The sequence below is a fragment of the Anolis sagrei genome, chromosome X (genome assembly GCF_037176765.1).
Source record: "Anolis sagrei isolate rAnoSag1 chromosome X, rAnoSag1.mat, whole genome shotgun sequence".
NCBI classification, from domain to species: domain Eukaryota; kingdom Metazoa; phylum Chordata; class Lepidosauria; order Squamata; family Dactyloidae; genus Anolis; species Anolis sagrei.
Genome location: NC_090034.1, coordinates 27,742,502 through 27,755,632, shown reverse-complemented (window position 1 = coordinate 27,755,632; position 13,131 = coordinate 27,742,502). Strand labels below are relative to the sequence as shown.

General features: G+C 41.8%; 1 non-coding gene across 1 annotated transcript; it reads left to right on the top strand.

The window, feature by feature from the left end:
• The first annotated feature begins 12,540 nt into the window (after positions 1 to 12,540).
• Positions 12,541 to 12,611, top strand: TRNAG-CCC (transfer RNA glycine (anticodon CCC)). The gene has a single exon. It is a non-coding gene; the product is annotated as a tRNA-Gly (tRNA).
• The last annotated feature ends 520 nt before the right edge of the window (positions 12,612 to 13,131 follow it).

Below are 13,131 nucleotides of genomic sequence, written 5' to 3'. Positions count from 1 at the left end.
ATGTTTAATTCTGCTTTAATTTTTGTGCATGTGTATATTTTTATATTCAGTGCTAATGCTGTCAAGCCACTTCCTTTAAAAACCTTGGGGGGAGATAGATAGATAGATAGATATACACATACACACAGAGAGAGACATATATATATACTAGGCCTAGGTAACAACGGAAAAATTTGTTTCTAAACTCACTTCGTTTTTAGGGGTCCATCGCGTTTCGTTTTTTTTAAGAATTCCGAAATTTTGCTTTAAAACATTTCGAAATTTACAAAATTTTGTAAAATTACGAATCAATTCGTTAATGGCGGACGCGATTGCGCAATATGCTAAAAAAACCTCCAAATGGGACAGGGGGAACTTCTGAAGCTTCCCTCTCCCTCTGTTGTTGACTGTTGGTGTGATAAAACAAACAACAACTATAAAATTTGCACCAGACATGCGAAAATAATTACGAAATAATTACGAAATAATTACGAAATAAATTGAAAAAATTGTTTCGAATCTAATTTACTCCTCACACTATTCCTGCATGGCTCAATATTGGATCGTAAGCTAATTTAAATACGAATAAATAACAAATTACGAAATTAACGAACGAAACCGCCCAAGCCTAATATATACACACATACATACACATATACACTCACACCTATATATTATTATTATTATTATTATTATTATTATTAAACTTTATTTGTACCCCGCTAGCATCTCCCGAAGGACTCGATGCGGCTTACACGAGTATATAGATTTATAGATGCATAGAGATATGTATGTGTGTGTATATATATGTATGCATGTAATGGATTGCCTCTATAACTATATATGTGTATATATGCACACACTATATGCATGACTATATGTACATATAAATATATAGATGTATGTAGATATGTATGTATTTGGAATGCATGTCTTTCTATGTATGTATATATGTGCACATATATATATATATACATATACACACACACATACACATGCCTATGTGTGTATATATAGATATTTAGATGCATATAGATATGTGTGTGTATATATATGTGTGTGTCTGTGTGTAATAAATGCAGGTCTATGTGTGTATATAGTTGTATAGATGCATAACAATAATAGTAATAATAGTAATAATCTTTATTTATATCCCACCCCCTCTCCAAAAGGACTTGGGGCGGCATATAGATATGTTTGTGTGTATGTGTGTGTGTAATGTACGCTTGTCTCTCTGTGTGTCTGTGTGTGTGCACATATATAGATAGCCGTCCCCTGCCATGTATTGCTGTGGCCCATTCTGTGTATATGTGTTTTGTGTGTGTCTATATGTGTGTGTATATTTGTGTATATGTGTGTTTGCGTATATATATGTGGTTTTGCGCATCCGTTGTAATGTATTTTTTGGCTTTTTAAGTCTCTTCTGCTGTGTTTTTGAGTTATGCTAATCCCACAAACGAACATTACATTTTATTTATATAGATAGATGTGTATGTGTAATGCATGCCTCTCTATATACGTATATGTATATATGTATAATATATGCATGCAGATGCATCGGGGGGGGGGGGGGATACATGCATGCATTTTGGAAAACCTGTACCTAATGAGCTACCTTTGAGATGGGGCACAAAACTAAACACAAAATCCATTTAGGTTTCATACCCAACTTAGCTTCAAGATAATTTATACAATATTTTGAATAGTTTTGTGCATGCACCAAGCCAGGGTTGTGTACATTGTGCTACCAGAAAGTAAAGGCGTTACGCTCTCCACTGCTTATTTGGACCATTTTGGAATCCCAGGTGAATGCTCCTCCAGGTGCCTGCAAAGAGTGGCCCCTTAAGCAGTGTGCCCATTCACTCCTGGCCTCCTGAGGCTGCCAAATGAGCCGGTTTGCTCACCTCTCACCTAACATGACAGGAAAAACCAGGAGGAGGCTTAAGCTTTGTTTGGGGGCTGCTGTGCCAAGGGCTGCAGAGCATCTCCCAGCCTTGCATTTCTCCTTCCCTAAAAAAAAAGGCAGGAAAGCTTTAGGGAGGGAAAGGGGTCAGATGAGGAGAAGGTCATTTGGTCAACCCTGCAAGGAATGTGTTGGCAGACCATTAGCCAAGGCGGTCTTTGCAGACTGACCAGGGGCAAAAAGTGGCTCATTTCGGGTGCATCAACAGACTCATTTCAGGTGCATCTGCACCAGGCATGGGCAAACTTTCTAATTTGGGGCTGCGTGCTAGCACTCCCTGCTAGGAGGTCTCTTTGCCTGGTGATGGAAGGAAGGAATAATAATAATAATCATCATCATCTTTATTTATATCCTGCTTTCCCCCCTAAGCAGGACTCAAAGCAGCTCACAACATTTTAAGACAATACAAATCAACCATACATGAACAATAAAAAAGAAGGGAAGGGGGAAGGAAAGAAAGAGGGAAGGAAGTGAGGGAGGAAGAGAAGAATGGAAGGAAGGAAGGGAAGAATAAAGGAAAAGAGAGAAAGAAGGAAAGACAAAAGAGAGAGAAGAAGGAAGGGGAAAGAGGAAGAGAGGGAGGAAAGAGGGAAGGAAGGATGAATTGAGGGAGGGAAGGGTGGAAGGGAAGGAAGGAAGGGAAAGAGGAAAGAAAGAGAGAAGGAAGTGAAAGAGGAAGGAAAGAGAGAAAGAAAAAAGGGCAAAAGGAGAAAAGAGGAAGAGAGGAAGGAGGGAGGAAAGAAAGACAAAAGGGAAGGAAGGATGAAAGGTTGGAAGGGAAGAAAGGAAGGAAGAAGGAAGAAAGGGAAAGAGGGAGAGAGGGAAGGAGAGAGGAAGGAGTGAAGAAGGAAAGACAAAAGGGAAGGAAGGATGAAAGGTTGGAAGGGAAGGAGGAAGGAAGAAGGAAAGAGAGAAGGAAGGAAGGACGAGAAGAGAAAGAGGGAGAGAGGGAAGGAGGGAGGAAAGAGTGAAGAAGGAAAGACAAAAGGGAAGGAAGAATGAAAGGTTGGAAGGGATGGATGGCTGGAAGGTTGGAAGGAAGGGAGAGAGGGAGGAAAGAGAAGGAAGGGAAGAAGGGGAAAAAGAAGGAAGGGAAGGATAAAGGAAAGAGAGAAGGAATGAAAAACAAAAGGGAAGGAAGGAGAAAGAGGGAGAGGGAGGAAAGAGGGAAGGAAGGAAAGACAAAAGGGTGGAAGGGAATGGACAGAGGAAGAAAGAGGGGAGGGAGGAAAAGGAGAAGGAAGGAAAGACAAAAGGGAAGGAAGGAGAAAGAGGGAGAGAGGGGAGGAAGGAAGGATGATAGGGTGGAAGGGAAGGAGAAAAAGGGAAGGAAGGAGGAAGCAAAGAGAGAAGGAAGGAAGGATAGGATAGTGTGAGAGAGGAGGGTCTGAGAAAAGAGCCCAAGGGGCCGCATCCAGCCCCCGGGCCTGAGTTTGCCTATACCTGATCTACACTGTAGAACAAATGCAGTTTGACACCACTTGAACTGTCGTGGTTCAGTGCTATGGGCTGATGGGTGCTGTCATTTTGCAAGGTCTTTAGCCTTCTCTGCCTCATCAAATGACAAGAACCAGGGAAGTTAAAGTGGTGCCGGACTGCATTAACTCACCTTCCCTGTGGCTCATGGGCTGCATTGTTCTCACACTCATCCTGCTGAAATGCTGAGTGATGTGGGTCCTCCATGCACGGTTTTACTCCAACTCCTATCAACCCCTATGAGGAGCGGCTTAAAGAGCTGGGCATGTTTAGCCTGCAGAAGAGAAGGCTGAGAGGAGACATGATAGCCATGTATAAATATGTGAGAGGAAGTCATAGAGAGGATTGAGCAAGCTTGTTTTCTGCTTCCCTGGAGACTAGGACGCGGAACAATGGCTTCAAACTACAGGAAAGGCGATTCCACCTGAACATTAGGAAGAACTTCCTGACTGTGAGAGCCGTTCAGCAGTGGAACACTCTGCCCTGGAGTGTGGTGGAGGCTCCTTCTTTGGAAGCTTTTAAACAAAGGCTGGATGGCCATCTGTCGAGGGTGCTTTGAATGCAATATTCCTGCTTCTTGGCAGGGGGTTGGACTGGATGGCCCATGAGGTCTCTTCCAACTCTATGATTCTATGATTGCAGCCCAGCAATAATAAATAATAATAAAACTTTATTTGTACCCTGCTACCATCTCCCCAAGGGACTCGGTGCGGCTTACATGAGGCCAAGCCCACAGTACATCAATAAACAAAAGCAATAACAAAACAATCAAAGCAATACAATTAATATTAATCACATAACAAAAAAAATCAATTAATCAACAGTAACACACAAGCATTTAAAACCAATGGCCGGGCCAAATGTAATAGATTAAAATGAACTTCTTGGAGAGCCACTCAATCCTAACCCATGCTCCTTGGGAAAGGCCTGCAGCTTTAAATAGGTATTCTTCAGAAGGGTGCGTTTGCAGGATGTACTCTTGTGGGCACCTTTTATTTTAATGTGTACTGTTGAAACATCTGCTTTGTTCTCACAATACTTTTTCAGGAAAAATAAAGGTATGCGGCAGAGTAACGTATCACGTTACAAAAAGGCATGTTTAAAACAGTGTGAGAGAATAGTGTCAAGCAATGGCAACTAAACCAAGGAAGCCAGTAGGAAATTAACTTTCCTCTCCTAGGAATTAATAAGTACAAGTCACAGAGTGTGTCGGCATGTGACCGACTGACTGTGTTTGCGAAGTGTGACCATATCAAAGATCAACGGGGGTACTTGGCAGGGTTTTGTTTTGGAGCGCAAAACTAGGATGCAATCCAAAGGAAGCAGAGAAAGCCCAGGGCAGTCACTGCCTGAGGCAGAATAGGAAAAAAAAACACCTGTGTGTGTGCATTGAATCTCCTGATGGAGAGAAAAAGTGGGATATAAATAAACATAATAATGTATTGTCGAAGGCTTTCATGGTCGGAATCACTGGGTTGTTGTAGGTTTTTTCAGGCTATATGGCCATGTTCTAGAGGCATTCTCTCCTGACGTTTCGTCATCACCTCACTACCTCTGAGGATGCTTGCCATAGATGCAGGCAAAACATCAGGAGGGAATGCCTCTAGATCATGGCCACATAGCCCGAGAAAACCTACAACAACCCAATAACAACAACAACAACAACAACAACAATAATAATGACTAAATTACCATCTGGCAGCTGCAGAAGGCCACCTTACTGGGATCGGCATGTATTATTCGCCGATACATCACAAAGTCCTAGACACTTGGGAAGTGTCCAACGTGTGATCCAATTCAACAGCCAGCAGAGTGATCTTGTCTGTTGTGGACTCATCTTGTTGTGTTCCAAATAATAATAATTCAAGTTGTTTCCAACTTGCCCAAGATCACCCATTGAGTTTCCATGACCTTTGCTGACTCTCACTCCTTTCAAACCAAAGCACCAGACAATTTACTTACTCAAATCTAATGCTCACCTGTTGGGGGCAAAATTAAGGTGTGCATTAGATTTGTGTAATACGGACGTCTTAGTGCTGAGCCAAAGCAAAACGGGAATCTGTTTCCAGAGCTCCTCTTTGAAAAACATCATCTGTAATTTAATTCCACTGACTCAGTGCTATGCAATGCTGGGATTTGTAGTTTGGTGAGGCATCTGCACTCTTTGGCAGAGAAGGATCAAGACCTTGCAGAATGACATCCCCTATGATTCCATAGCATTGAAGCAAGGCAATTAATTCTATAGCAGAGATGCACTCCAAGGTTTTCTTTTCCGTTGCTGAAAGCTTTGGTGTTCTAATGCTTTTTGTTTGTACAGAAGGAATCCTAGGCAGACTGCAATTTCGTTGCGCACCTTTATTTTTGGGCCAAATTACAAAGAGTGCACCTTTCCCCCCTGCGCAATACGTTTGGCAGCAAATACATTGTTTTGGTTTCAGGGCTTTGAAAACGGAGGTGTGCATTAGATTCGTTGGCGCATGAGACTCGAGGAAATACAGGTATGATTGGCCAATGAGGCAGGAAAACCTCACATCTCTTTCTCTTCATCCCTGACAATAAAAAAACCTCCAAATGCGATAGAAATCTCAATAACTTTTTCATGACATCGCCAAACTTCCTCTCTTTCTAATGATGAGCCCTGAGAGTGAGACCCCTTCTACATTGCTATATAATCCAGATGATCATCAGAGCAGATAATCCACATTCTTATCTGCTTTGAACTAGGTTAAATGAGTCTACACTGCCAGATAATCCAGAAGCCGGCAATCTGGATTTTATATGGCAGTGTAAAAGGGGCCTGAGAGAGGGCTATGTATGCATGTATGTGTATGTTTATGTATGTATATGTGTATATATGTGTGTATATGCATATGTGTATATGTGAATATATGTATACATATATGTGTATATATGTATGTGTGTATGTGTATATGTGAGTGCGTATCTATCTATCTACCTAATAATAATAATAATAATAATAATAATAATAATAATAATAATCTTTATTTAATACCTCTCTCTTTCTCTCTCTCTCTCTCTCTCTCTCTGTTAGTGGTTCTCAACCTGTGAGTCCCCAGGTGTTTTGGCCTACAACTCCCAGAATTCCCAGCCAGTTTACCAGCTGTTAGGATTTCTGGGAGTTGAAGGCCAAAACATCTGGGAAGCCACAGGTTGAGAACCACTGATCTATATGGAAATAAGACCAAACATGGATGGGCATTTTAGTGTATTTACTGTATTTTAATTCTCTTTTTACCACACTGTTATTAAATTGTTTTTTAAACTTTTGTCTTGCATCATTTAAACTTGTTTAGTGTGGAGTGTTAGCCGCCAACAATAGTAATAATTCCAGATTTCCTGTTATTCTTTTTCTTAAAGTACATTCCAACTCAGGGAAACCTGGGGCTGAGAGGGTGTGACTCGCCCAAGGTCACCCAATGGGTTTCCATGTCTGAGAAGGGAATCAGGCTCCAGATTGTAATCCGGTGCTGAAACCATTCTATTATGCTGGGGTTTGCTGGAAAGAAGGGATCTGTTCCAATCTGGAGAATATGTGCAAGCGAATACGTTGAGTGGCTTTGCCCAGCTTTCTTTCCCCTGCGCTCCAGAGGAGTTGGATTACATTCCTCATCATCTGAGATTAGAGGACGGGAAGGTGACCGCCAGCAAGGACACCGGCTGCGTCCATCTCCTTTGAGTGCCTGGCTGGTCACCTCTGACCCACTTCTGGGGCAAGCTTCCCTGCCGGCTGTTTCTCTGCTTAAGGCATCATTTGAATATAAAATATATATGTATTCGCTTTGGACAGGCCAGAAAAAAATGCTGGAGGGGTTGAAAATTTTCCCCCCTAGATGACTTTTCAGGTCAGTGTCTCCTGATCTGTCACGAGATCTCAGCAAGGCCCTGAAATTACCCTCATTCTACAAAGGTTCTCCACAGGTGATCCTGAATCATTGCTCCCTCTTGTTGGCCACAAAGGACAATAGTTTCCACAACTTGCAGGAGTTTCTTTGTTTTCTTCTGCTTTCTTCTTATTTCCTTTATCATCATGATGACAGGTTACATCAAGACATTTACCACTGAAATTTTCAGCCAAGCACAACTGTAATAATAGAATTATAGAATCCTAGAGTTGGAAAGGACTTCTAAAGGCCATCTAGTCCAACCCCCTTTATTCTGCCTTCATGCAGGAAAAGTACCATCAAAGCACCCCTGACAGATAGCCATACAGCCCTTACATAATAATAATAATAATAATAATAATAATAATAATAATAATAATAGAACCTTAGAGTTAGAAGGGATCTCTAAAGGCCATCTAGCCCAACCCCCTTTATTCTGCCTTTATGCAGGAAAAGCGCCATCAAAGCCCCCTCCCCCAACAGCCTCTGTTTCAAAGCCTCCAAGGAAAGAGCTTATACTAGACTACAAGGCAGAGAGTTCCACTGTTAAACAGTTCTAAGAAGTTTTTCCTAATGTTCAGATGGGATCTTCATTCCTGTAATTTGAATCCATGCCTCCAAGGCAGGTGAACAGAAGCCTGCTCCCTCTTTCTCGAGACATCCTTTTACATGCTTAAACATGGTGACCATGTTCTTTAAAACTCAGCCAAGTTCAGAGGTGACCTTGAGAATTACCTGCAAGGCTGGCTTTACCTTTTGGAGGGGAAAGGTAAAGGGTGTGCTTGGGTGCCCGCATGCCCTCTAGTGACAACCAAGTCCTAGGCCTGCAAACCCCATGCATGGGGCCAAAGTGCACATCTAATGTGTGTCTTGCTGTTCTAAAATTGCACAGATGCGTGGCGGTGGGTGCTGAAAATTAACCAGGACCAGACAGAGAATCCAGCTCTTTCCTCCATTGAAGCAATCCTGCAAAAGCACCCTTTTGTCTGATAGTCTTTGGAGATGCTACAGAGAGAGAGAAAAGAGAACTCAGTTCACCAGAACGACTGAGTTTCTTCCCTCCCAAAGTAAAGCTGATAATGCGAAGCAAAATGTTTTTTTGCAAGGAAGAGTTAACCCCCCACTTCCAAGCTTGCTGGACTCCAGATTATTATCAACGGCCAGATACCCCTCATCAGCAGCAGCATTGGGCTGGAAAGCCACGTCATGTGCAATTTGACCCTTGGGAAAACAACAAAGAACAACCCAGTAGAAACTCTTTAGCATTTCACAGGTTAAAATGGGGGGGGGGGGGGTAAACACATGAACCTTGCACCCATACCTAAGGATTAAGGCAACACAATGTAAAATAATAACAAAATGCCAACAAACCCCACATCAATTGGCTCATATTACAAAAAAAAAAACCAAAAAAACAACACACACACAGCTGTGCTGGCATAAATGTGGTGGAATCGGAACAAAAAAACATTATTTACTCCAAAAATAGAAGATAAAGGTGGGAATAAAAAATGGCTCAAAATCATAAAATGCATGAGAGCAATTGTAACCTTAGGATTCAAAGAGCACTGTAAATGGGAACTCGAAAAATGGTATGACTTATCAGATGACATCACTGAAAGGAGAATTAAATAGATGAATGGGTATCCTAAGGAGAGATGGGTGTCAAAGAGAAAAAGGGTAAGGGAAATACAAAAAATGAATGAGACCATCTTCATGATCCAACAAATAAAATAATATAAAGAGCAGAGGTACAACTGAAACAGAGCAATTTAAACTGGCCTCGGATAGCAAAACCTGATGTGTGGATACCGAGTTCCGAAAAGTGGATACTGGCACCAGCAGCGGGCCGCCCATGGATTCATGTGCCTGGTGAGATGAAGATGCTACCCAATGTTTCCAAATCATGAAATCTCACCAAGTTGAAGAAGAAGCCACTGTGGTAGTTTATTCAAGTCAGCTGAAATGAATGCCAGCTTGCAGTAAGTTGTCCTATACACAGTTTGAGTTATGGGGCTCCGGTGATGATGGGTGCTTGAGTCCTTTGTGTTTGAGATAATGCCCAAGAAAACAACTGGAGGGAATTCCTGGGTCATGAGGTGCTGATGAAAGGTCACCAAGGTCGTGATTGGTGGCATCGTTCTCCAAAGAGGGTTTTATATCAAAATATAAAATAAGACACATTAAACATACACACGGGGGGGCCTGTGGATACCAGGGGAGGGCGGGGAGGGTTTGTGAATGGAAGCCAGGGTGCCCATAGGAGGTTGGCGTTAACATGGGGTTAATGGGGATGAAGGCTAGGTAAATATGGGGAAAAGGGGGAGGGAAAACCCTGCTGTGTGGGCCAGCTGTGGAATGAATGAGGGTCAGGAGGCAAAGAAAATACAAAGAGGCAGATATAAAGGGTAATGCACCAGAGTGCACATTTATTATAACTTTGTAATATAACTAATAGGGGAAAATATAAGTATAACTAGTAGATACAAGTATAGAAATGTAAAGGAATTTTTATTCATATTTCAAAATAATAATAATAATAATAATAAGTAACATCCTTCATCATATCAGAAGCATTAGTTCACATATGGCAGATTCAGTCGAATTTGGCTTCCTTCCCACGTCATTCACAGTGGAGAGTCAAAATTGTATAACATGGTATAACTGAACCAGTTTTGAGCATTGGACTACGGGCATGTCTACACTGACCTCTTAATCTGGAGAGAAGCTAGTAGAGAAGGAAGGCTTTTTCACTTTGCAGGCGATTTATATTGGAAGTCCTGGAACCACCAGGGAATTAAGAAGGAGTTGTTTCAAGTGGCAAGCTGGGCTTGTTTGCTTTACTGAATGGCTTGCAAAGCTGGGCCGGCCAGTGTCTGGGTCATAGGTGAAGAGAGTTGATTCTCAAAGATTACCCTGAGAAATGAGGAAGCTTCAGCAAACCATCTCCTTGTTGGCCTCCCTTATCTCCCTTATTTCTTATTCTGATTAAAAAAACACCCTGCAGCTTCTTCTGCTTCCCCCTTCCCCATGAAGAGATTCCCAGGGAGACCACATTAATCAACCTGCAAATAATAATCAGATCCGCAAAAGTTAAAACTGTAAATATAGAGGGGTGGCTGCAGTTCTGTTTTAAATGTTGATTTTCATAGAAGTTAACTTGTGATTTCATATGTCGCTTTCCACTTACAAACGTTGTTGTTGTTCTTATTATTATTATTTGAAACACAAAAAGATGAGTCCACAGCAGACACTCTGCTGGCTGTTGTATTGGATCACAATTGGACAATTCCCAAGTGTCTAGGACTGTGTGATGTATCAATGAATAATGCGTGCAGATCCCAGTAAGGTGGCCTTTTGCAGCTGGCAGATGGTAATTTTGTCAGCGCCGATTGTGTTTAAGTGCAGGCCAAGGTCTTTAGGCACTGCACCCAGTGTGCCGATCACCACTGGGACCACCTTGACTGGCTTGTGCCAGAGTCTTTGCAGTTCGATCTTTAAATCCTCATATCGTGTCAGCTTTTCCAGTTGTTTCTCTTCAATCCTGCTGTCCCCTGGGATTGCAAAAATGACAATCCATACTTTGTTTTTTAACACGATTGTGAGGTCAGGAGTATTGTGTCCCAAAACTCTGTCTGTCTGAATTTGGAAGTCCCAGAGTAGCTTGATGTGTTCATTCTCTGTAACTTTTTCCGGCTTGTGATTTTTGTTGCAGGCAGATGGTATTTGTGACACAAGTTCCAATGAATCATCTGAGCAACAGTGTTATGCTTCTGCTTGTAGTCTGTCGGCGTGATCTTCTTGCAGCAGCTGTTATTGTTATTATTATTATTGAAAACAAACATTTTTTATTATGGTTCATATACCCATCAGTGAACAAACCGTTGTTAATATATTTTCCCTATTATTATTATTTCCCATGGCATCACATTTCAAATGAGTTGATTATCTTCCTATTACTGTATAAAAACAACAACAATAATAATTTATTTTATTGTCATAATAAAATAATTATATTTTATTATATTTGTATGTTGTTGTTGCTGTTGTTGTTATTTCCTGTGGCACCCCATTTCAAATGAGTTGATTACCTTCCTATTACTGTATTATAGTAAATTATTATTATTATTATTATTACCCATGCACCACATTGCAAATGAGTTGATTCATAGAGTCATAGAATCCTAGAGTTGGAAGAGACCTTGTGGACCATCCAGTCCAACCCCATTCTGCCAAGAAGCAGGAAAATCGCATTCAAAGCACCCCCGACAGATGGCCATCCAGCCTCTGTTTAAAAGCCTGCAAAGAAGGAGCCACCAGCACACTCTGGAGCAGAGAGTTCCACTGCTGAACAGCTCTCTTCCTATTACTGTATAACAACTAAAACTGATTATTATTTATTTTTATTATTACAACAGATTACTATTTATTTATTTGTATAAATTATTATTATTACTATTATTAAATATTTATTAGCCATTTTCCTCCAACAATGGGCTCAAGGTGTATGTATATGTGCCTATAAAGCCAAGCATCATTTGGGATTTCAGAATTCCAGACAAGGGACGTTCAGGCTGGGATCTACACTGCCATATAATGCAATTTGAACTGCATTATAATATGGCCAGTGCAGACCCATATAATGCAGGCCAAGGCCCATCTACACTATATAGATAATGCAGTTTGAAATGGCCTTGTATCATCAGTGTAGAGCAGGCATGGGCAAACTTGGGCCCTCCAGGTGTTTTGGACTCCAACTCCCACAGTTCCTAACAGCCTATCGGCTATTAGGAATTGTGGGAGTTGGAGTCCAAAACACCTGGAGGGCCCAAGTTTGCCCATGCCTGGGAGTCATATCATGCAGTTTAATGGCCGTGCAGGTAGGGCCATAGGTGTTACTTGATACCCTAGAATTTTCAATAATTTTAATGTTTTAATAATGCTTATGCACAAAAATGCAACAACAGCAACACTGTTTTAAGGAATTTAATAATAATAATACTAATTTTTAACATACTATTTGAATGGAAAGGATGATCAGGTGAGTTGGAGATAAGCATAAGATGAACCTGCTGGATCTTTGCCTTGAAAGCTCCAAGAATGGCAAAGAGAAGCCCTGCATCCGGCAGGAAGAATCCAGGATGCCATTGCCATTTTGCACCTACGGGGGGCTTCTCGCTTGCGCTTCATAGGAATCTCCACAGCATTGACTTCCCAACCGCGCCGCTGGTGTAGTGGTATCATGCAAGATTCCCATTCTTGCGACCCGGGTTCGATTCCCGGGCGGCGCACAGGTTTTTTTTCCTTCCCCACTTCATTAATTGAATATTGATATTCGCGCCCTCAGCGGCGCTGTTCTTTCCTCTCACCTCCACGAGAGTGAGATTCTTGTCGCAGAGGAGAGCGAGAAATCCAACAAAACCAGGCGTGTGCTTGGGGGCTTACACTGCCATGCTACAGAGTTATGGGAGTTATAGTTTCCCAAGGTCCTGACCTAAGGGAATCACGGGAGGGCTACTTTCCCGTGGGAGTTGCAGTTTTCAAAGGCCTTGAGATGTATGGAAGCATGGGAGGTGCCGTTTCCCGTGGAAGTTGCAGTTTTCAAAGGCCTCGAGATGTATGGAATCATGGGAGGTGTTGTTTCCCGTGGGAGTTGCGGTTTTCAAAGGCCTTGAGCCGTATGGAATCTTGGGCGGTGTAGTTTCCCGTGGGAGTTGCAATTTCCTAAGGCCTTGAGCTGTATGGAATTATGGAAGGTGTAGTTTCCCATGGGAGGTGCAGTTTTCCAAGGCCTTGGAATCATAGGAGGCG